General features: G+C 40.1%; 1 long non-coding RNA gene across 2 annotated transcripts; it reads left to right on the top strand.

Annotated features, from left to right (window-relative positions):
* The first annotated feature begins 141 nt into the window (after positions 1–141).
* Positions 142–24,368, top strand: LOC137204426 (uncharacterized). Of its 2 annotated transcripts, XR_010933624.1 has the most exons (4): positions 142–251; positions 14,212–14,241; positions 16,684–16,787; positions 24,076–24,368. It is a non-coding gene; the product is annotated as an uncharacterized lncRNA (long non-coding RNA). The 2 variants fall into 2 exon arrangements; XR_010933631.1 differs by lacking the exon at positions 14,212–14,241.
* The last annotated feature ends 1,697 nt before the right edge of the window (positions 24,369–26,065 follow it).

The following is a 26,065-nucleotide window of genomic DNA, read 5'->3' as shown; positions in this document are numbered from 1 at the left end:
GGGACCCCTGTTGTAGTTCATCTAATCCACCTTTCACATGTTGTAGACCTAAACCCAGAGAGGTGAATTCATTGGACTTAGGACCACAGAGATGACAGACTGTGGAATTTGAACTCTATCTCCTGATTCCTTACAATTCAAGAATCTCTCCACAGCACAATGGTGTGCTTTCCACATCAATAATCACAAGTATTAAGTTGACGGAGGCAGATAACCAGGGATGTACACCACCAAGAATGCCCATTTCTCAGGTGAGAACATAAAACCTTATTGTTTAACCATATCTTTGGCGGGAGGGGGGGACGGTGTGTGCTATCAAGTGTTTGATACATAAACCTAAAAGCAAGGGCAGTAGTCTGAAGCCTTAATAAAGAAGTAGCAGTAATACCAATGAATACTCTATATGATGGTTTTTAGGTTTCTTGGCCCCTATTGCAGGGATATGCCTTTGGATTCTCTTACTGGTGGAGACCCAACCTCAGCGGTTTCCCTGGCCTCTCCAAACACGCCTGAGAATAGCCCTGTGGAGGTGGCATTCCTCCCCTTGGAGCAGTAACATCTTCCATGTTACTTCATTCTCATTAGGCCACAAGAAACCTCGAGGCAGCATTACCAACTTGTAGAAACCAAAATTCTGGCAACTGATAGAACTCGAATGACAAAGACAATGGCGTGAAGAAAGGTCATGGCATAAACCACTCTGTTAAGAGTGTTCAGACCCTTATCCTACAAGGCTCTAGGTAGGAGTAGTATGTTTTCATGCCATGAAGACAAAGGCATTTGTTTTCATCTTAGAGAAAATTGTAATATCATTTCCATGCTTATTGGCTCTGCTTTGAGCCCTGGAGCCCCATGTAGCTGTTGTACATGAACTCCTGACGGTGAGCCCAGAGAAGTAAGATGATTGTCTTGGGAAGCACAGCAGTGCGTCCAAAGATTTGACACATGCTGCTTGCCCTCCTAAGCCATAAGTTTCCATGGTGTGTTTGGCATAAATGGGAACTTCACATATATTATATTTTTCTATATTTACTGACGATTCATTTCATTACAAATGTTATTAGCAACATTATCAAACATTTATTGATGTTGACTTACATACAAGGCACTGGGACAGCTAATGGTGATTACAAGGCATAAAATTCCCTTCTTTTATATTGAAGTATAGTTGATTTACAATGTTGTGATATTTTCAGGTGTAGAGCAAAATGAATCAGTTATATATATATGTATATATATGAGTATATATATTCTTTTTCATTATAGGTTATTAAAAGATATTGAATATAGTTACCTGTGCTATACAGTAGGTCCTTGTTGATTATCTATTTTATATATAACAGTGTGTATATTTTAACCCCAAACTCCTAATTTATCCCTCCCTCCCTTCCTCTTTGGTAACCATAAGTTTGTTTTCGAAGTCTGTGAGTCTATTTCCATTTTGTAAATAAGTTCATTTACATCATTTTTTAGATTCCACATATAAGTGATATCATATGATATTTTTCTTTCTCTGACTTACTTTCCTCAGTATGATAATCTCTAAGTCCATCCATGCTGCTGCAAGTGGCATTATTTCATTCTTCTTTATGGTTGAGTAATATTCCATTATATATATACCCACCTGCCATAGTAGCTTTAGTCAAATAGTTAGCTACATTTATCTATTAAATATATACTATTGCTCATATTGTTGCTTTATTTATTGTATTAGTTCCCTAAATATTAAATGTTGCATAGTAAAAGTAATTACACACTGGACTTTATAAGCACAGAAAATTCACACCTTTTGCGTAAGTACGGTGTCCCGTGGCCATGGGAACACATCCAGAACAAGCTGTCAACGCCTCACGCAGTTCAGTCCATCTCGTTAACTTTCCCTCTGATCTGACACCCCTCTGGAACCAACAGACATCTCCCCAGCACACAGAAAGAGCCAAAGTAGCAATCGTTCATGCTTTACATCTCATAAGCCAAAATAGATATCACAACTGGTAGCAGAGATACAAATTAAATAGAGACGAGGTTTACTTTCTGCACCTTATAAAATTCCAGTACTGTCGCTTCTCTTTTTGTTCATTCAGTGTTTCCCCTCAATCTGGTCCCTCCCTGCCATCCAGGAAATCACTCTGGTGATACAAAGTCTCCCATACTTTCCCAGCTTCCATCTGGGGGAGCCCATGGCTCAGCTGAGGGTTTATCTGCCCACTGTTTCATTTTGGATCTTGCCTCCCAGAGTCTCCTGTGCTAATCATTTACTGTTACCATGATTCTTCTCTCCTCTTTCTGTAAACATAATACCAAGTCCTGATTTCTTATTTGCACCTGCAAGGCTGAAGCTGCAGGTGTTTATCTGTATAGAAGTCACCAGAAGTCAGTGTAAATCAGGGCAGTTCCCCGAGCAACAAAAATTAATATGTAGGAGAGTTCCAGGCTCAGGTAGTGTTTCTTTCCAATTATATTTACTCATTTTCATGAGGTGTTATTTAATTCCTGAGGTTTCCTGATAAATGGTACAAATGCCGTTCCTTTTTCCAATGCAATTTGTGATTCCGTTACGTGAAAAGACACTATATTAAATAAAAATTAGTCTTAATATTAGGTCCCTCTGTTCTCGAAGCAGGAAGCTCATTGCAAAGCAATTCTCATTTACAGCCATACATCTTTGCTTTGAAAACCGTGATAGCAGAAAAGTGTGCAAAGAAGAAGGAAACTGCTTCAAAATGTCAAACAACATCTGTTTCCCATTTCTGAGAATTACTGAGCGTTCTGCGCCCTTTAACCCTTTAGCCCACATTGTATCTGTCCCTTCATAGTTTATGAGCTTTATCTTCAGAAGTCTTTCAGTGAATGAAACCTGATACAGAGAGTGAATCTCTGCTTAAGGTTCTCTCCAAGGATTAGGGATGAGATTTATTAGAACAACACCACTCACGCTATGATACTTTTAAGGTCGTGTCAACATTTCAATTAGAAACCTGTGCTTCCAGGGGGACAGACACAGTCTGCTTAAAAAATAATAATAATTCTCCAGCTTCAAACTGGGAAAGTGGGATAGTCATTGGAGGATCCATGTTTTGGATGATTGAAATTTTGAAAAGCTTCCCGTGATTGACCTTTCTGAAGGGTAAAGAATTATATCCCACAGACTCTGGGATTTTGTACTTCAAGACTGTATCCCACAGTCAAAGCAAAAATGATGCTAGATTAAATAATTAGAGCAAAAAATCTAAATATGATCGTTCTGGAAAACTGCAAATGAGTCAGTATTTGAACATTTATTTTGAGGACAAGGCAGAAGGTATTTTGTCACATGCAGTAATAAGTCATTCTTCTAACTATAACTTTAGGTCAACCAGGCAGTGGAGGTTTCTTCTCAGTGATCTGCAGCAAATCTCTATGCCATCTAAACGAACAGTGACTGAGAGGTCTGACAGAAAAGCATGAGGGGATCAAGGTCAACCAAAAACAAAGCAGTGAATGTATGAGTTCATCTTTGGTGCCCTTCTCCGGATGCTCTGCACTCTCTGTCTTCCCCTCCTGAAGCCCATGATCCTGAATCATGAATGTAAGAGTTAATCCTTTCGCCTTCCTTACCAACTGACACCATCCTTCAGTCAAAACCAACCTGCTACCCACTTGATTCATTGAGAGCCACCTATGAAGTTAGAAAGGATCCACTAGGTTTCTACTGATTTGCTGACAGTCACTACGTCTTAAATGGTTGTCTGTCTCAAAGATGTTTGTGTTTTGTAAGGAGCAAAGCTGGTGGAATTTAGGGCATCTCTACAGGGGCAATGGAAAGGGATTTTTAAGTAAGGAATTTAAAAGCACTCTTCAGATAGCATCGCATAGGCAACAGTATATTTCTCCTGTAATTAAGAGGTTTAATTAATAGTTCCATTGTTCTATAATGTTCCATTGTTCTATTCTCTAGAGAGAATTGGTCATAAAATATAAGTTCCATGAGAGCAGAGTTTGGTTGTTTTGTTCCCTATGACTTAAAACATTGTAGGTTATAAATATCTGGTGAATGAAGGAATAACAAAGTTATTGAACATATCAATACCTCTTTATCAGTTCTGAAGTCTCAGTAATAAGTAACCTGCAAACACATTTCCTCAACGCAGAAAAAATAAATCTATTACTGTAAATAAATGGTTATCCATATATTGGCTTCTAGGGTGGGGTGATGCAGAAAAGAATCACATACAAAATGAGTAACTAAGAGAAATATCTAAGAGCAATGTTTGCTCTTTTTTTCTGACTTTTAAATACCACCCAAACCTTTACAATGGAGAGTTTGAAACTGAAAGAGAGATGAACTTTTCTGTCCCACCTCCGTGTCTCCTGTTTCTCAAGTAAGAAAAATACCTCCAAAAGACATTTGTATTTTAAAAATATACACTACTTTGCCCATGGAGCCAACCAGATTGTAAGTGCCTTGAAGGTAGGCAGGAACAATGCCGTATTCATTTTTTTTTATACCCACAAAGCTTCTGGATGGTGGGCTGCACACAGCATGTGTTTCATAGAAATCTGTTAGGTTGGGTAGCTTCTTAAAAATTGAGACTCTCCACTGCAGCAGGTACTTTATCTAAACTGCTCAGGACCATCAGTGTCTGCTTTCAATTTCATCTACTCTCTCTTCCTCTGGCAAGCCTCTGACAGCGTGAGAAGAAGAGATGAAAGGAAATGAGACAAAAAGAGGAAGAGTCTAACTGTAAGGTCTTCTAGGGACTTCAATGCTATGAGTGTCTGAGGAATCTTCAAGTATTGCTTGTCTATATATAATCATGTTTCTACAGTAGAAATATTCCCTTTCTGAAAACAACAATGTATTCCTTTGTGAATAAAGTCTCACGCCATTATTAGCCAAGGAAATCCACTCGGCCACTTAACCACTCTTGGTTGGTCCCTTCCCTTGTACCTTTCAATAGCTATACCAGCTGGTCTCAAAACTATTCCCAGAGCTGACATTTTGTGCTACTACAGCCATCTTCTGTTATTTCTATGTGGCTTTTCTGGAGAACTAAAAATGCACTCATGTTCTACAGAAATCCTTTCATTCTATTTCAGTTAGCCTACAGAGTTCTAGGCCTTTTCATGGGATAGAAGGGTGCCAATCTCTTGGAAGCTGCAATCTTCTGGTCCATTGGAAAGAGGGAGACCCTGCATAGAATCCAGAATAAATACATAAACAAATGTGTTGTGACCCTAAGTGTTTATGTCCTTAGTCTTAAGAGCAGTTTCTTCAGGAGAATAAGAAAAAGAAAAAAATCTCTACACACTGGCATAATCATAGTCTGATGTCATTCCAGCAACTTACAACAACAAAGGCATGGCTGTTTTTCTTGTTTGTTTGTTTGTTTAATTAAATTCTTTCAAGCCATGTGGAGCAATACTGCTGGGTAGATCTTGTTAGAAGAGATAATTAAGACACAAACAAACTAGTTCTTTCATTTGCACTAGCAACCACAGCACGTGCTCAGGACGATACCCTCACCAAATCCCCAAGGACCCTTAGTATGCAAACCAAGTCTCCTTTAGAAATAGGTCCAGAGGTTTGTTAGAGAGCTGGAAACCCCTTCACACTGAGAAGGAGATCAGGAAAGTCTGATCTCTGGCAGAGATCCCTGGAAAGAGAGATCTTTCAGGCAGGAGATCTCTGGAAAGTCAGACTTTTCCTGAGACATCGCCCATGGAGCCCAGCAGATGAAATGATGCCTTCACGATAGGCTCTCAACAGACTTAGGGGTCTCAGAAAAAGGGCTTTCTCACTCCACAGTCTCTTGACTTGAAGTGAGGCAATCAGGAGTCTCTAGGTTTTCCCAAAGAGGATGAAAGTGGAAAAAAGAAATATATTTGTGTATATGTATGTTTCCCAAAATGCCAGTAGATCCTGTGTTCAGATTCCACGTCATGTGATCTGATCTGGAGTGAAACATCAGTCCCACCACACTGTTTATGATGTTTCTAGGGGAATGGTACATATACTTGGCAACCTTACTAAATGCAGTAAGATATGTTGACCTGTGTGGATTCTCCGTGACGGCTTTGAGACAACGTAGCTTTTGGAGTGAGATAAACCTAAACTGGAATCCCGTCTTCCTGTGTGATCTTGAGAAAGTCATGGTCCTTTCTGAGCATCAATCTTCTCAATCTTGAAATTGGGGAGGATGAGACTTGGACCTGGAACAGGTGTTTGTCGTGCTAATTCCTGAGGCCCGTTAGCATAGCTGTGATGGGCAGTTGTAGGCACGTTTCTTTCTTTTTTTTTAATTAATTTTTGTTGGAGTATAGTTGATTTACACGGTTGTTTAGTTTCTACTGTGCAGCAAAATGAATCAGCTCTATGTACACATATCTCCTCTCTTCTCTGGATTTCCTTCCCATAGGCACGTTTCAAGGTGTCCCACCTGGGGCACAGGCGCTGGTGTCTGCAGCTTTTCTGCCTCTTGGCTTTCTCTGAGGACCTTGGAAAGCACTGTGTACGTGCACCAGCCCAATCTAAAAGTACGGGGCAATTACCATCCCACCCGGGCTTCTCCCTGGCAGTCCTGAACCAGTGGGGCACAGGGGTCACTGCATAAATGCCCAGCCTCCCAGGTCTCTGGTAGGACAGCTCAGAAGTAGTCTTTTATGGCCTTTTTCTTATCCTGTCCCATCCCATACAAGTCCATATTTCAGGGTAGAAGAACCTAAACTAAGACCTTTCTTATTCTTTTTCTCCACATTTGTGGCACAGCTCAAATAAGATAACATATGGAAAGATTTCTCTGTAAACTCTAAGCATATGGGCAAATGTCAGTTACAAATATGAAAATGTTACTCGCCATCATTTTGATCTATGTGTACATTGAAAACATTGAAATTATATTATTATTTTACATATTTCTCCTATTATGAACGTGTTGTATCTGTTAGGTTTATAATAAACGTGTTCAGGAGACAAAAGCTATATGCAGCACTAGGAAAACATAAATAAGTGAGCAACCTTGGTGGAGGGAATTTACCCTCATCCTACCAGGTCTCTGTAATTTTACTCTTGTGTGTTCTCTCTTTAGAAAGTCTCTCCTAATCTCATCTTCCCATCTAGTTCCTCCTTACCCTTCAATACTCAGCTCATTCATCCACCCACCCATTCATTCACAGTGTTTATGGGACGTTGCCATAAGCCAAAGTTAAGTTTACTCTAACACCTTCCATCTCAAAAATGCCAAATCCTGATCCCATCTCCTTCTCAGGCTCCTGCCCTGGCTCCCTCCTCCCCTTCACAGCCGAATGTCTCAAAACAGTCCATATAAACTTTCTTAACATGCTCATCTTCCATGCCTCCAGTTAACCTAAAACTTCTCTTGCTAAGGTCATGAATTGTTACTATATTAATAAACTCCGATAGACAATGGTTTTCATTTTACTTGACTTCTCAGCAACTTTTCACACTCTTGGCCCCTTATGATTCGGTTTTATGTGACTTCTACTTTCATGGTTTCCTCTTACATTTGTAGCCAGTAGTAGAATTTTCTTTTCATTTCTAAATTTTTTTATTTTCAGTACCTTGCTAGTTTCTCCTTCCCTAAATCAGTTAGAGCGCTGAGCTACAAGCAGCTATAGCCAAAGATGGATGACAAATAATTCAAATTAAGTATTATGAGTAGCTTGTAGAATCGGAGGGAGGCTCAGAAGTATGGAACTAAGACAAATACCAGAAATCATCCCAAAGGACTGACTGGTTCTTAGAGGCAGGAAACTTCGGCAGGAAAACAAGCACTGGTCACTGTGGCTAGTATAGCACAATGATGGTTTAGGTGCCTGGCAGCCAAAAATAATGGCAATTAGCCATTACTTTTCCACATCAAATCGTGTCTTAAGCTTTCTCTAAATTGACATTTCCTCTGGTGAAATCTCATCAGCTCCCATGACCTCGAAACTCTCTTATGTATCGGTGTCTCTCAAATCTTGACTTCTAACTTGGACCTCTTTTCCGAGGTTCAGATTCATGTATCCAAACACATGCTTGGCAGCTCCATTTATTAGATGTCTTGTATCAATAGTATTTTAAATTTAAGAGATGCAGATCTGAACTCATTCTCTTCACGCCCCTTCTGCCTGTCTTCTTCATCTAAGTAAATAGCAATTCCATCCATACATTTCCTTGTTCCCAAAACCTGGTAGTCATCCCTGACATCTACCCTTTTTAACTTGCTCATCCAATTCCCTACCAACTCTTGTCCATTCTGCCTCCAAAATACATTTGCAATTTGCCCCCTTCTCCACTGTCACCATCCTACATTAACCTACCATCTTGTCATCTTCCACAACGGCGATAGCTTCGTGATTGTCTTCTTGCCTCCATTCTTGACACATCCAATTTACCCCATCACAGCAACCAGTATAATTTGATAAAGCTTAAATTGGATGATGTCACTTCCTTAATCACAATGCTGGAACAGCCTTGCATTTGAAAATAAATTTTCAACATGGCCCTTGGGATCTAGTGCCTGCTGACTGCTCCAAGCTCACCTTGAGCCATTTTTCTTCTATCACCGTTGCTCTGAACTGAACTAAGCTGAGCTTTTAGTGCACTATCCTCAAATTATTTGGGGTCAATATAAAAATCCACTAAAAAATTTCGAGGTACAAAACACAACCTCACTAGTAGACTGAAATGAAAGTAAGTTTGAAGCCAAAATCTGCCATACATACCGTTATTTATTCATTACATTTTTATTTTTATCAGCAAGTGTATTTATTTGCTAGGGCTGCCATAACAAAGTATCACAGACTGGATAAGTTAAATAACAAACATTTACTTTGTCATGGTTCTGGAGGCTAGAAGTCCAAGATCCAAAAATATTTTTGGAACCTTGAGGACTGAGACGTGCAATGCAGTCTTACTAGGTCTGCATGTAGAGAAGAAAAAGAAAATCCACAAGAAAATCTTCCTGGAGACATTTGAAGTTTCTCTCATTACTTTCCCAGTTATAATAAACAGCTGATAATCTCAAAGTAAACTGCTTCTGATGTCTGTCACTTAATACTAAGCCACTATATTTAGCATTCCTAGATAAATAAATTCATTCCTGGCCAATCCTGGAATTAAAGAACCCAAAAGAGCTTTAGGAAATTCCCCTAGGTAATTGATACTTTTAACGGAGTCAGTCTTGGATTAAATACCTGAAATGAAATGTGGAGATGGGAGGTAACACCTAGGAGTCAACCATCCATGGCCAAAAAAGAATCATCTGGATGGCTTACTCCCTCAGAAAATCAACCTATCAAATATCCTATTCAAACTGCATCTTGAAGCATGAAGATGAAAGCTGAGTATAAACTCACTAAGATGATTTGGAAAGGAGTTACCTCGATGTCTTTAGAGAACCTGACCTTGATTCTGTTTCCTCCTCTGCCTATCAAGTGGGAACCTAGTTTTCCTGGTCTTTCCATGAATATATTTTCTCCTTCCCTTGCAGAACAGAGACAGCCAGGATGAGCACCGAATGGTGGGTCAAGTGGGTTTATTTAGTACTTTGTCTTCTCCAGCTGGGGCCATGCCTTTCAGCCCAAACGTCCTTTGTACGTGGTGCTGCCTGACATTGTTTAACAGGATGATGGCCACGCTGACAGTAGACATCCCATGTGGATCGGAAATGTGGAACACAATCATTTCCTAGTCACTTCTACACCATCAGCCTCTGTCAATTATTAAATGCTTATTTCAATGATACCCCACAATAAAGCAATAAAGTTTTAAGTTTTCTGTTCTCAAAAAAGTATCTGTGCAGAAGATCTAGATTTTGAGAAAACTATATGCATGCATATCTGTTCTGCTCAAATTTAAGGAAGCAGGCTCAAAAATCATATTTCTGTATCATAAAAGCTTTGGTCAGGCCTTACTTTTATTTGTTACTTAAGCAAATAGCATGGCCTTGAGAATAGAAAAGCTAACATATACATTAATATTAGTGACACACAGCAATCTGAGACTAAGCTGTCACAACTGTGGATGGATTCAGTAAGACCAAGATGATCCAATCTGCTCATTTGTTATCTGCTTTTCACTGAATGTTTGTATTGCCCTGAACTTTATATGTTGAAATCCTAACCCCCAGTGTGATGGCTGGTAGGTGTGATGGTTGGGAGGTGATGAGGTCATGCGGGTGGAGCCCTTGTGAATGGGACTAGTGCCCTCATAAAAGGGACCCCAGGGAGCTCCCTCCCAACCTTCCACCATGTGAGGACACAGCAAGAACATGGCTGTCTATGAACCAGGAGGTGGGTCCTCACCAGACACAGAATCTGCCGGTGCCTTGATCTTGGACTTCCCAGCCTCCAGAACTGTGAGAAATAAATACTTGTTGTTTAAACTACTCAGTCAATGATATTGTTATGACAACCCAAACAGACAAAGACAAAATCGTGTTGCAGGTCTTATGCTTCTAGGTGTCTACTAGGCACTTTGAACACATTTAAACTAGTCCCAAATTAGATCACTTAGTTTTTCAGTCAAGTTTGATTTGACTATAGCTGAATGGAAATTATTCCTTATTTACCCAAATCATCATTTCTAATAAAATTCATAATTTCACTTTTCTGTACACTTCATTAAGCAAATTGAGGCAACAACCCACTTAGAAATAACATCATAGGACTCTAAGTGATAAGACCAGTCTGTTCCAAAAGAAAAATATAAAAGATATTTTCCTCCAGGTCCCAAGATCTTTTCCTTATGCTTTTAACCCAAATGAGTCCTACTTTCCATTCCAGCACCCAAGTCACCCCCTCACACCTTCCCGCCCCTGCCCCACTTCACCCTCTGATGCTTTCATATTATTCCAACCGTTTCCACTCATAAGGAAAGAAAACAATTTAACAATCCAAGGTTATTTCAGACTAAGATGAAGGTATCTGTGCTGTAATACATCACTTCCTCTAGAATGTTTGGAGTTTAAAACATCTTGGAACCCGCTGACCACCTCTTGGTGGAGAGTGGAGAAGATATACAGATACACAAATACCCCACTGTGTGACAGACACTCGTAGAGCTGTTTTCACAAGGATTGTTTCATCTAATCCTCACAACAACCTTTTTCTGTAAGCCTAAAATATCCCTTTTTAGAGGTTAAATAAATCCCCTAAGATCGCAAAGCTAATAAATGCTAGTTTCAGGATTCCAGCCCAAGTCTGTCTGACTCTTTCTCTACAGCTTATGGGCTTTTCACTCTGCCAAACCCAACCCAAATGAACCTCCAGTGGGACACTTTAGCGCTGGGGGATTTTAACACCGGCCCATGAAGGTGAGTGATATCGTTGATCAATAAAGCCCCTCCAGTAGCAGGAAGTAACCACATACTCCATCTCTGTGTCAGATTTTCTTTCCCTACCTGTGTTTTTTTTCTTTGCCACATTCTAGCTTCAATGCCTCTCCATTCCAAACTAGCCTTGCATTTTTAAAAAATCAGTTATTATTCATTCAGTTTTTAGACTGAAAATCCTCTAAGGACCTCAAGGCACCGTATAGAAAAATATTGCATAATGAATGATAAACATTGGGATTACCAGGAGGATACAACTGAGAACGCTGCATCCTTACTTTATTCTAGTTCTGGGGAAAGTGGAAGTTTTTATCAAATTGAAATGGGCTCTTTACCCCATACCTCTAGCCAGTCTTCTCACTCTTGCTGAATATGAAGCCTTGATTAGACAGATTTTCTCATTTGATCCTCACTGCCATATTCCTAAAATGTAGATATATTGCTTCACCAACATCCAGCAAATACTCCCTCCCCAAATCATCAGTCTTCACTGCCTCTCCAGAATGATTTAAATCATCAAGGAAACAAGACCTAAGACCTCCAGCAGACATTTACAATTAATGCATCCAGTTGAGCATGAGCCGTCTGATGCAGTCTATCTATGGCCTCGATGACTCTAGCTCCACTGGAGGCAGAGGGAGAAGTGAGATGACAGACAATAGGAGGCGGTATGTACAGACACGGGCAAGAAGATGAGCAAAGAGGTCAACAGGGACTGTCTTTCTAAGGCTTCTCCAGGTACCAGGTGTTATGGTTGATCTGTGTCCCTCCCTCCCCAGAAAAAAGATATCTTAAAGTCCTAACTCCTAGGGCTTCCCTGGTGGCACGGTGGTTGAGAGTCCGTCTGCCGATGCAGGGGACACGGGTTCGTGCCCCGGTCCGGGAGGATCCCACATACAGCGGAGCGGATGGGCCCATGAGCCATGGCCGCTGAGCCTGCGGGTCCGGAGCCTGTGCTCCGCAACGGGAGAGGCCACAGCAGTGAGAGGCCCGCGTACCGCAAAAAAAAAAAAAAAAAAAAAAAAAAAAAAAAAGTCCTAACCCCTGGAATCTCAGAGAGTAGAGAGGGTCTTTACATGGGTCGTCAAGTTAAAGTGAGGTCATTAAGGACAGCCCTAATCCAATATGACTAGTGTCCTTCTAATCCAATATGACTAGTGTCCTTCTATAAAGGGAAAGCGTGGACACAAAGGCAGACAGGCATGGAGGGAAGACAATGTGAAGAGACACTGGAGAAGACAGCCGTCTACAAGCCAAGGAGAAAGGCCTGGAAGCCATCTTTCCCTCACAGCCCTGCTCTGAAGGAGCCAACCCCTGCTGGCAGCTTCATGTTGGACTTCCAGTCTCCAGAACTGTGAGACAGGACATTTCTGTGGTTTAAACCACTCAGTCCGAGCTATTTTGTTATGGCAGCTTTAGCAAACTAATGCACTGGCCTAGGTAGGGCTCTGTGGAATCTCCACCTCCATCTCCACGTTGCTTTCTCATCTGTGTGGGTCTCCATCTCATCTTTCCCTGCTTCTGTCATAAAGAAACACACGATTTGGGTGCATGTATCCTTTTGGACCAGGTTTTTCTCTGGACACACGCCCAGGAGTGGGATTGCAGGATCATATGGTAGCTCTATTTTTAGCTTCTTAAAGAACCTCCATACTGTTCTCCACAGTGGCTGCAGCAACATGGATGGACCTAAAGTTTGTCATACTGAGTTAAGTAAGTCAGACAGAGGAAGAGAAATATTGTATGATATCGCTTATACGTGGAATCTAAAAAAAACAAAAAAATGATACAAATGAACTTATTTACAAAACAGAAACAGACTCACAGACTTAGAGAAGGAACTTATGGTTACCAGGGGAGAAGGGAAGGGGAAGGGATAGTTAGGGAGTTTGGGACTGACATGTACACACGGCTATATTTAAAATGGATAACCAACCAGGACCTACTGTATAGCACAGAGAGCTCTGCTCAACATTCTGTTAACAACCTAGTTGGGAAAAGAATTTGAAAAAGAATAGATACATGTATATGTATAACTGAATCACTTTGTTGTACACCTGAAACTAACACAACATTGTTAATCAACTACAATCCAACATAAAACAAAAAATTTTTTTAAAAAAAGAAACACGTGATTGCATTTAGAGCTCACCTGGCTCATCCGGTATAAACTCCTCCTCTCAAGATCCTTCACTTAATCACATCCTTTGCAATAGAAGGTCACATTCATTCTTTGGCCATGTTCACAGGTTCCAGGGATCAGGAAGTAAATACATGGGCTGGGGGGGAGCTTTTTTTTTTTTTTCTGCGTAACCACAGGCCCAAACCACAAAGCCACTTAGGTTTACGTTTGGAAGCCTGTCTCTTAGAGATCACCACCGCTCCCTAACGAGGAATACTCATTTCAATTCAAGTCCCAGACCCCACATAAAACTGATCTAAGCCTGTGAGATTAAGATTTAAATGTTGACTTGAGTCATAACCTACCTTTTCTCCCCTCTATTTATAACACCTAGGCAGCGAGTTATCAAAACGTGAAAAAGTTGGTTCTCAATCATTCTCAGCTCTGATAAGAGTAAAAAGAGAAACCGTTTTCAACCCTCATTTATACTTTTTATTCCAGGACCCAGGGTCCTAGTCAGGTATACGAAAGCGACTATAAAAGCCCCCCACTCTCTTAATCTCAGAAAATGTGTGCAAAGCTGTGTGTTTTTCTCCTCGGTTGTCAGAATTATAACAGCTCCACATATGCATGCAGTTTTTACATCTCCACAGCCTGGAGAGCTTTAATGTTCAAACACTACTTTTCTCTAAGAACGTATAAGAGTACAAACTTTTCTCTCTTTTACTATTTCTTTCTTGGCCTCAGCCACCCAAATCCTTTTCTCTCTAGGATCACATAGCACAGAAGAATAAACTGAAGGTGAGTTAGAACTCCTAAAAGTACTCTGGAAAAAAATAGAAATAACGATAAATTTTATAATTTCCCAAAAGGGGATTTTGGGGGAATTTGTAGTTAATTGGCCTAATAGTTGGATAAAGGAAAGATCTGGGGTTGAGCATCATTTAGGACTTGCCAAAGACTAAAGATAGATGTATAATGATGTTTTAAGTATTTTATAAATATATAAAATATTTAGAAGTGCTGTTTGAGATGGGGAATTATTTGCTACACTTCGAGTAGTGAGGCTTTAGAAATTCAGTGATGCTTGACCCTAGCTGTACATTAAAATCTTCTTAAAAAAACCCCAAAATACCAATGCCTGGGCCACACCCCCAAAACCCCCAAATCGGAATTTCTCCGGAGATTCTAAATGCAGAGCTAAGGTTGAGAATCACAAGAGTGGAGGCTTGTTTTACTGATGAGGAATCAAAACCCACAGAGCGAGGTGGCCTGCCTACTAGCTGCCTGTGTGTGACCAGGAACACAAAAAGAAAAGTCTGGAAATAGGGAGCAAGAAATAGTAAGAAACTTGAAATGATTGTAAAGGGAAGCAAGGGGAGTTGCCCGCAGCAGAAGAAATGCGGTAACGGCTGCCAGGGATGAGGATGGAGAAAAGATGGTGGTGGTGAGGTCCCCCATAAAAATGTAAATCCTACTTAACCCTTTATCACCCCGCTGTGAGTACACCAGGGCACTTTGGAAAAATATATCTGCGGAACTTCTTACTAAAAGTTTAAAGTTTGGGGGAAGCCGGGCAGAAGAGCAAACTCTGAAATTCCAGAACTGGACAGTTAAGAAAATCCCGCGGAGGTAAAAGTGAGGGACTAGCCGTAGATAGTAGTTTCACCAAGTTCACCACGTTTGTGTAAGATTCTGTTGTCCGTTGGCTATACTCTTACAAGAGTTGGTGAGTTGAAATTTGCTGTTACAACAAATTTGCTACCATCATTTTCTATACATTTACTGTCATCAATCCTGCCAATAAAAGAAACTAAAACTTATTCCAGGCTAATTAACAGCAATTTTGTTAGGTGACGTTTTTGCCTCAGATGTAGCAGATCGCCTGGATATTACTGATTAATATCAAAAAGAAAACCCTGTAAACTCCAGTGTCTATTTCTTTTCCCAGGTTCCTCCCCATGACCTATGATTCCCACGAATTCTTATCCAAGGTTTTGATGTGCTAATTTGCTCATCTGTACACACCAGCCTTGCTTGGTTTAATGAATAAATATTTAGTTTTGACAAAGGCAGGGTAAACAGAAATCTAATTCATGAATTTGATCATTGTTTATCCCCCCACAGTGACCCTCACTTGAAATTGGCCTTGAGTCTTATCAGCCTGCTCCTTTTTATGCCTTTGCATTTCATTTGCATATCAAATATATCATTTTAAACAGGCTCCGCACAGCCTTGCTTGCAGGCGGTTACAGAACCTGTTGCCCACTGGAGCTGCAGAGAAACATCTGTAAACCCACTGTGATTACGGGAGAAGAATGGGGGACAGGGGATTATCCTCGTCTCCTATTCAGATTCGCTCCTCCAGAAATCAAGATCTTTCCTGTGTCCTGGTTTCATGGGTTTAATTGATTGATTGATTCAATCTTTAATGTAAGTGTTTACTCTCCTGAAATTAGAATGACAACACAGGATTCTCCAACATTGAAACTTTGAGTTTCCTGTATCACCAAAACCTCACTTGACCACTAAGGATCCTCAACAGATTCTCAAGTGACTCCACTGAAATGCATTATCGTTACAGAGAATTAGGGTGCACTGGAAAATTGGCTTCAATGTACCGTCCTTCCCTTGAAATAATTTCTCCCTAAATTAAGGACAGGCAGATGGTGGCTACCGATTCAAATCAAGTTCCACTGTTCTTTAATATTCGGGAATTTAGGTTTCCAGTATTATGAGAGCTACCGTCATTCTATTCATATCACTTTGTAGTTTGTCCTACCTGCATTTACCAATCCACCCCCTACTCAGAATTCACCTTTTATCGTTAAAATGACAATGACATCCTTTGTTTGCTAGATAGTCTAGTGTCATGTTCAAACGTCTGGTCAGGTTAAAAATATTTCAGAGATTTTAGAATCATGTTTCAAAGCTGTTTCATTTGTATGACCCACTTCTCTAAAGAGCGCTTTAGAGATGTGATCTCTAGGCACTTGAGAGTAGGATAGCCAACGAAGTTCCAGCCCTGAGCCTGATGTCTGACTTTTACGAGCTCCAGAAGCAGGAATGAGAGGAAAATCACACCATCGTAAGCTGCTGCGGTGATTATGCACCTTGAAGTAACACTGCCTGCTTTTTAAAAAACTAAGATATTATGATGTAAAGCTACATGTCCGTTCAAGTCAATGTACCAAATAAATGAGGCAGGAATATTGGAAAATAATACTATGGTTCCTTACCTAGGGCACCATTACATGGTGTATCGTGGCCAGAGCGCTGGATCTGAAAGCAAAGGCCTGAGTCTTACCCCATCTCTGTCTGCGATGAGAGCAAGTTCCATCCTACCGGTGCATGTCCACGTCCCCATCCCAGAAAGGAGACAGTTGGATTGTATTCATAGGTATTAAACTGTGCACCTCAGAAGTGTTATTAAGTGTTTCTTGAAAGACTTGTGCGGTCAAATAATTTGGGGGTATCACTGAATTTCACACGCACGCACAGAGCACATTCTTGGAGATTTGCAATATGCATTCGTGTATCAAATGCCTCCTTGAGACACTCTGAAAAACGTTTACAACAAATAAATTGATTTAGTAATGTTTCCCAAACATATTTCCCCAAGAATACTATGTGTGTTCAAATAGTTCAGGTAGCGCTGGACAAAAGTTTTCAAAGGGCCTTCCAACTACCATCAGGCCCGCCCCGTCAGGTGAGCCAGGCTTGTTACTGGTGTCAGAGGCTAGTGGCTAAATCTGGGGCCTAAGAAACAGACGACCTGGGCTCAGACCCATAGCTTCTCTGCTTCCTTGCTTTGTGACCTCAGTTCTGTTATTTAACTTCTCTGTACTTCGTTCCTTCACTGTAAAACTGAGACAATAATATCATCTGTTTCTTAGGGTCGTTATGAGGATTGAATGAGTTAACAAAATATATCAAACTCTTAGCAGATTACCTAAGCCCTAGTAAGTGCTATAGACGTGTTAGCCTTATTGTTCAATATCATAAACCCTTGTCAGATGCAATGATCTAAGAGAAGGAAGATTAGGCGAAGGAAATTGATGTTTACGGAGCTACTGTATGTCCGTGATGTACATACGTAATCTCATAAACCGTCATAATAAAACTGAGATCAAAATATAATTATTTCATTTTACAGTGAGTAAAATAAAACTCTGAGACGCTAAGGAATTTTCCTTTTATTACCCAGATATTAAGATGAAAAAATAACCCCCAAATTCAGGTATCCCTGACTTCAAAACTCAAGTTCTTTCCACCACATTATACTGCTATAAAGGGTGAAAAGGAATAAACTTTCCATCATTTAATAGATGAAGAAATATGGTAGACAAACTAAAATAGATCCTAGGATCATGAGGTAAGATTCAAATTGAAAAGCTATCCATATTCTGTCAACCAGCCCTATAACGTATTCATTACTGGACCCTAAAAGTAGAAGGAACTGTGAAAAGGAAAGAAGGAACTATCTCTAATTTTGATCTGGTTACAATTTTTTTAATTAAGGATACTTTATCTCTTAATTCAGTACCTACCGTATGGATTATGTCCCATTTTAGCAGAGATTTGGCTCTCCCCTACCTAACTCAGATTATGTTTTTAGAGACGCATAGGTTTGAAGTAGACATTTAAAGGTCAAATTAATTCTACTGCCTCCAGAAAGGATTGGATCAAAATAATTCTCAAACGATAATCCTTCACCCTATTCTACTTTTACATATTCAGAGAGGAAAATTCTGTGACTTTGATTTAAAAAAATCAAATATTAATAATATATTTAAAATTTCATAACATGCAAAGACCTTTGAGACATTTGTGAAAATAAAAACACATTCATCAAAAAAAATGAGAAAAATAAAATAAGAAGATGAATTGATTTTCCTTGATGGAGTACAGTATTACACATTAAGAACTGAAATTCAGGACGCAGGGCTTGGGGAAGTAATTTATTGGATATTAATCTTCCCTTTTCGCCAGCAAGGCACAACTTTACTTAGATATGTCTGTTGCATCCAAAGTTTTAAAATATGGGTCAAGAATATAGCTGTGCCACGTATCCCAGACTGCTATTCTGCTTGGTTCATCTTTTCACTAAAACTGGTTTTTTTATAGCAATGTCAAAGATGATAGAGCTTAGGGACTTCCCTGGTGGCACAGTGGTTAAGAATCCACCTGCCAGTGCAGGGGACACGGGTTCGATCCCTGGTCTGGGAAGATCCCACATGTCACAGAGCACCTAAGCCCGTGAGCCACAACTACTGAGCCTGCGAGCCACAATTACTGAGCCCGCGGGCCACAACAACTGAGCCCACGGGCCACAACTACTGAGACCCTCGTGCCTAGAGCCCATGGTCTGCAACAAGAGAGGCCACCGCAATGAGAAGCCCGCACCCCACAGCGAAGAGTAGCCCCTGCTTGCCGCAACTAGAGAAAGCCAACGTGCAGCAACAAAGACCCAATGCAGCCAAAAATAAATTTAAATAAATAAAAATTTTTTTAAAAGATGATAGAGCTTAGAGAGATTTCTATGCAAGTTTAAAAGGTCAGACAGGTGGGGCTTAGCCTGCAGTGTACTTAGGTGGAACTGCCAGCTGGTTAGGTCCCATCGTCAGAGCCCGTCCTGGGACCACAGGGCATCTGATTGAATAGGCAATACAGTGTTGCGGGGTGGGGTGGGGTTATATCTCAGCATCTGAAAATCTGAAATTCTCCACTTAGTGAGTGAGAGAAGGGATGAGGATAGGTACTCTGATGTGGAGGAGAGAAAAAGTCTCTGTCTTTGGTAGTTGATGATGATGATGAGAAATTCACACAGTGGTTGACCTAGGACTTACTCTAACCTACGTAGCAGATAGACCGGCTATCTATCTGCATGACATAACTAGTACCTCTCTCCAACAATTTGAGTTTGCAGGAGTACAGCTTCATGAGGGTATTCTTTGCCAGTCCTATTCTATCCCCTTTCTTTGCTTTCAGATATAAATTCACTGGAATGAGTGAGTTTTTCCTTGGAATTGCAGAATGCCGGGCCGACCTCAAAAAATGAAAATGTTTTGCTCAAATTTGTCCTTTGGATGTTATTTCCCCATTCTCAGAGAACCAGTACATGTTGAGGCTTTTTCCTTCAGGACTAAAAGAGATAAACATCGATATTGGTCCCTGTGGGTGTGGCAGAAGCTACCTTACCAGAATGTAAAAAAATAAATGGAAAATTCCTAAGATCTTAAGATTTTTGTGATGCAAATGCAAAAGAATTCTTAGCCCTGGCAATTCCTGCCTTTCTACCTAAGGTTATAATTAAAGGCAATGTAAAACAAAGTGGTGGTTGTTGGGAGAACAATTTACAAGGACATTCTGTAATCTTGTTGACTTTATATAACGTCAGGATCTTTCCAAAAGCTGACCTTCAAAGGTACAATTGAATGAGAGCAAAGGGAACTGGAGTTCTGCTTGAATTTCCCCACGAGCTTATTGCTTACCAGCCTTATCTATGATGTAAAATGGCCAAATCCATCATTGGAGAGAAATACTCCTTATTTGTCTGAGCAAGGACTATCTCATATTTACAAATTGCCAAACAGAAATGACCATTATGAATCTCTCACGAGCACTGTAGAGGAGGATAAGCCAAGAGCATTTATTTCCTAGGCTCTATTCTTTAAGAAAATCTAGCGTTTCTTGTTTTGTTTGTTGTCATAATCTGAGGTCCCGAAACACCCGTTGTGCCCCTAAGATTGTTCACTTCACTTTTTTCAACTTTGAACATTCTAATAAGATTCCTAAGCATAAACCCTTCTACTCTTAGGATACTACTTTCATTTAAGGAGAATCCCTGACTCCTCTTACTAACATGAAATTTTATGCAGAAAATTGAATGCAGAAGCCATTCAAAAAGTGACAGTCTTAAAGGAAGCCTCATGTGTTAATATAATCTTCTATGTGTGTGTACAAGAACCAGACTTCTGAGAGGCTTGTCAGTTAAATTGTGCCATTTCAGAGACCAGAAAAAAAAAATCCACTTTCCCTAAATAACTTTCCAGTTTCACAAATACTTATGCAATGGAGAAGTTTCTAGAAGCCCCCTTTCGCAGGTAAATATGTTTCTACCCAAGAGATACTACTCGTTAGCCCAGGTTAGTTCATCAGATTAGCAGAGCATAGCCCTGAGGAAAAGAAACACAGGACAGGTAAATGTAACAGGGCTCCTCTCCTCAGGGAATGGGGAAGGCAGACCAAAAGCATTCTTCTAGGCTGGAAGCTATCGGTCCAGAAATCCAAGTCACCAGAGAATCACATGGCTGTCAGGCTCTCTTTCCCAGCTGCTAGCCCTAGGCTCACTCTGAAGCTAGGGACCTGAGTCTAGCATCCAAAAGCCAAACTCTACCGGTGAATTTTGGTTCTACCCTTCCTAAATTAACCTTTCTGTGCCTCAGTTTCCTCACTTATGAAATGGGAATAACAAGAGTAACTACTTCATAAGACTGTTGAATTAAAAATTGATTTAATTAAATAAATTGTCCTATGTGAAGCACTTAGAATAGTGCATGACAAAGTGTTATCTGTAAATAGCATCAAGAATCAATAACTGGCCCCCATTTTTGTAACCATACACACACATAAACACACACACACACACACACAAAATCTATAGAAAAGGGTTGGAAGAATATACAATGAATGTGAATGGTTCAATGGAAATTATGACTGATTCTTTTAATTTGTTTCCCTTTTGTATTTTCTAAATTCCCTACAATAAATATGATTAGCTTGACTGTAAAAATCTAGAAAAGACTAATTAATGCTTAATGTGAAAGGATGATCATTTGTATTTTATTTACAATAACAAAAAATTGGAAACAGAAAACAGTGTCCATAAATAGGGATTAGTTCAACAAAGTATGTTTCATCCATATATCATTACACTTATGCACCTACAATTTTAAAATGTAATGTTGAAGAATGTTTATTGGCATAAGAAAATAAGATAAACTGCATGAAAAATTAAGTAACAACACTGGATAAAAATTAATTCCTCTTTTATTAAAAATAAAGTAAATATAGTTTTATTTGACCATAAATAACAAAATGTATATATTCCTAAAAAGCTCACAGTGATTAGCCTTGCATCACAGAATGGCAGGGACTCAATTTTCTTTGTATATTTTTATAAATTTTCCAAATCTTCAATAACAAACACATAATGCTTTTAAAACAGAAGAAAACAGTAACTGTTTTAAAGTAAATAAAGATTAATTATCAAAATTCTAGTCCAAAAATAGAGAAGTAGAGATTCAGGCAAGGAATTAAGTTAGTAGGAAAAAAAAAGAAAAGAAAGTGGTTGATCTCGTTGTTCTCCTCTGCACGTAGATGGCACTGATCAATTCCCAGATTGTATGGGTAAGGACTGGGAAAGTGTTAGAACTAAGAATGAAAACTTTTGGAAGACAGTTCAAGATGCTGAATAAGAGATTAGAGCTGAGCCATGAGTTCCAGGCAAGAGTGTCCCCACATCTGTCCAGCATGAGTGTGGAAGAGCCAAGGCAAATTCCGTCCACTACTGGATTCAACCAATAGCCGACCCAATGCACACTCTCAAAACCAAAGGACCCAATGACTCTTCCTACTGTTAGAATTTCTGTGGAAGTTAAAGAGTGAAATGAGAGAAAAATAAATATGAGTAACCTCATTTAGTAAGTAAGGAAAGGAAGACCCGGTCAAAGTAAAGACAGTAAGTCGCTCGAGTCCTGAATGAAACCCAGCCGAGATGATCTTGGTGACTTCGGGGGGGCGGGGTAAGATCAAACCACCATCCTTTTGGGCCCTACTTCTCCATCCTAACAAATGTGTAGGTATTAAAGTAATCGAAACAGAATGTGTTAATTTACCAAGAGAGAGTAGGATTTTTAAAATAGTGCTGAGTTTACAGGAAAACCTTAATGCCATGAAACAAATTGTTAATGATGGCATCCTACAAATCAAGGATGGAAAAGGCTGAAGGAACTTTCCCAAGACTCTTCAAATCAGACAACATATCTGTCACTTCAAGTATGCCCTAGCACCCCCGTATCAATCAATACTGTATCTTAAGACCACCTCTTTGATTTATAAATATATTAAAAAACTACCTCTCCATATTAGGCTGTGTGTGTGTGTGTGTGTGTGTGTGTGTGTGTGTGTGTGTGTGTGTGTTACCTGTTCTTCAAAATGAATAAGGGACGTGAGATTGCTGTGTGGTCAAGATTCTAGATGTCAGACAGACCTGGGTTGGAATCTAGATCTCTCTCTTTTCTTCCTGAGTCACTTTGAGCAAGTGGCTAGGTCATCTATCAAATCAGAATTATAAAACCTACTTCACCATGCTGTTAGAAGATTCTAGGTCATTCTCTATCGGATGTAACACAAGGTCTAGCATAAAGTAATTACCTGATACTTGCTGCAGATGAGCATGAAAAACTATAGAAGAGTAAAAGAAGTGTTTCTCGGACTCACAACCTGTCTCAGTTTGGTGCTTGTGCTGGAGTTCCCTGTTCACCTGGGCATTTGGGGTGAAAAGGGTACACCTGCATTTAGAATGCCTTCCTGAACAATCTCACCTTCCTGATCACCAAGCTGTCGCCTCTGCAGAAGTCACAGTGAAGCCCAGAACCAACACGCGGGTCTCCTTATCAATACTGCCTCTAAGGAAAATTTCAACCAAACTGTAGATGGCCGCATACTTGAAAACAAAAGTTGTTTTAGAAAACAAGTGTCTAGTATAGGAGAAACTGACTCCACCTCTAGTATTTCAATTGAGTGAGAAATAATTTTTTCACTCACATTTTACAGTATAGTGCATTTAATCCAGGAGCCCAAATAAACAGCAAATTTTCAATTAAACTGACGGTCCCCAAATCAAATACTCCTTGTCACAGTGCTACAACTTAAAAATAAGACACCTAGTGCTGCTAACTTTATGGGCCCCGATTTATAACAGCTTCCCTTTGGAGAATGGATTTCCCTAAGTAAGTAGCAATTGTTTTCATTCAAATTTTCCTACCTAGGTGTCTTAAGTGTAAATACCTCCATTTACCCTGCAAATCCAAACACTCCTTCCCGACACTTTTGTCACCCACAGAAAATGCAAGAGCATTTCTCAAAGTAACAGAACTTCATAGCTTTGCAAACTTCCTGTTTCATAACACTGAGGTGGGGGGGGGGAGTACACTGAGTTCCTCTGAAGCCCCCTCCTGACATTTCCAGACTTATTAGCCAGTTTTCACACTGACTTCAATCAACCTCTTTAATCCTCCAAGGAAAGAGCATTTTTAATTCACCGATTGGCTGATAAGCTTGAAGCCAAAAAATGATTTACACGTAGATGAATTGTGCTTACAAGATGGAACTCAGAGCATTAGAAGCGGATCTGAATTTCCTATCTGTCATTTTATTTGCCACATTCATTTTTTCTCTGCCATTACCCTTGCTGATTGTGATCTTTCAGCGCTATTGGGCCCCTGCTTCCACAGTTTTTAATCTGCCTTTAATCCCATAGATTTTAAATATTCCCAGCACCGAGAGACTGGAGGCAATTAACTGCCCTTCTGATGCTCTCCTTATCAGTTTCCTCCTTGTATCTCCCAGAAGCAGCCTCAAGACACTTCGAGGCTGACAAATACTACCAGCATTTCAGATGAAGCATCGCCTGCACATGGGGTTGTGGAGTCCAGCTGTGCCCGGTGACGCTGAGCAATCAGAGTCGTTTTTGGAGGAAGAAACGGGAAAGAAAGGTCGGGGGCCGCCAAGCCCCCGTGCCCGTGCTCTGAAACAATGCCCTCGTAATGTGTTTTTGGACTTGAAAAATACACGGATCCTCTAATCTGTTTAATCTGATTGCTGTGTTTAACTAGAAAACCATTTCCAGCTCTCTGGCTTTAATGAGGGATTCAGACGAGATGTCAAAAGGAGACGTTAGATCGAACATCTCCTTGAATCTAGCTCTCATCTCTTCTCTGGGTCTTGTTTAGTTTTGTTCCCGTTTTTCATGTGTTACAGTCAAAATCTGCCCACTGGATTTCCCAACCACTAGTTAATAAATTTCCAACACATTTAACTGATGTCCGTTCATACTTGAACAGATTCAGATTTCCTAACAGAACTTTAGATGTCACCCTGCTCCATCAAAGCCTCATGAGCACGGAGTACACCTGAGGAGTGGAATCAAGGCGACAGAACTCAGCTGCCGTGAAAAAACAGAAGATATTTTTCATTCATTAAAACCCGTGTGCTCATCCACTTACATAAGTGCATTGAAATACACTCTAAAAAAATTACCTTTCTAGTGAAAGCCAACTCGTGTCCTCATGAGAGCACTCCAGAGGAGCTATTCTTTTAACATCTCGTTGATGATGAACCAGCCTGACGCTATCATTGATCCCTGATGAAAAGTTTGAGCCTTTCACTTTTATTGTAGTTTAGCGTTCTAATGAAACACCTCTGAACTCAGAGTATAGCTCAAAAGATGGAGAAAGCGACTTCTCCATTCCATACAACACCTCCACATCCGAGGACACTGAGCAATTCTCTTCCTCAGACCCCCAGTCTCCTAAACACGCGTAATATTCGACAGCAATTTGGCTTACAAATGACCAAGCTATTTGGACTTTTCATAAGAAAGGTGTGTCTATTGTGTTGTCCGTGCCCATAGACTCATACGAAATCCTTGTAAATATTCAGTTAGGTCAGATTGTCTTCAGTTCACATAAAGTCGACGGCCTTTGTTGGTAAATTTTCCACCATATAATCAATCACATGATTGCAGTTTATGCTGACGTCCCCTAGTGGATATGCCATGGGTTTTTCCGCAAAGGAGAGAGTGTAACCCTCCCTCAGTGGGGAAAAATGATATAAATTTCTGACTCTGCTCAATCCAAGGATTGGTTCCCCCATCAAACAATATTCTCTTGAGGTGAAAAACAGGCATTAAATAAACAGGCCATTGTGCAACCAGCAAGGGTTCTATATCTTTTGGAAGCTGCTCTATTTTTTAAAGGACAGAAATTACAGAGGGTGATGTCAAACAGGGAGAAAGGATATGGTATGAGAGACAAACAATGCATTAAGTGCATGTGGTTAATTGATTGGCTCCACTTTCTGTCCTAAAAGAAAAACCCAAGCTCTTTCAGTCAACCTCCATGGCAAGCCCAGAACATGGTAAATGGACGGATTTGACAGCGCAGAAATGCTCTGCCCAGAGGTTGTTTATAAACAACGCCCGGCAACATAAACAAGGGAAGCACGAAGAAAAGCAATTGAAGAGGAAGAGGCCAAAACTTCGTTATATAACAGGAGAAACACCGGGGAACAGCTCTTCCTGTGTTGTTTTGCTGTGACTTGCAGCTTTGCTTAAGCATTTTAAAGATTCTTGCAGGTCTTTTTCAAGCTGCCAGCTCTAGCCTACGAATTATGGTAATGTGCCACTTCTGAGCCCTCGGCAGGATTTGCAACAGAGAAATCACATCAGCCTATGCTGATTAACAATTCCATTCCATCCAGAGATTTATATAAAAAAACTATCTTACATTTTGCTTTTTAATAAGAATGATCGCTATCTCAAATTGAGTCCCAGCAAATT

This window comes from Pseudorca crassidens, chromosome 1 (assembly GCF_039906515.1).
Source record: "Pseudorca crassidens isolate mPseCra1 chromosome 1, mPseCra1.hap1, whole genome shotgun sequence".
NCBI lineage: Eukaryota > Metazoa > Chordata > Mammalia > Artiodactyla > Delphinidae > Pseudorca > Pseudorca crassidens.
Note: the sequence above shows the minus strand (reverse complement) of the source record. Positions and strands in the feature narration are given on the sequence as shown.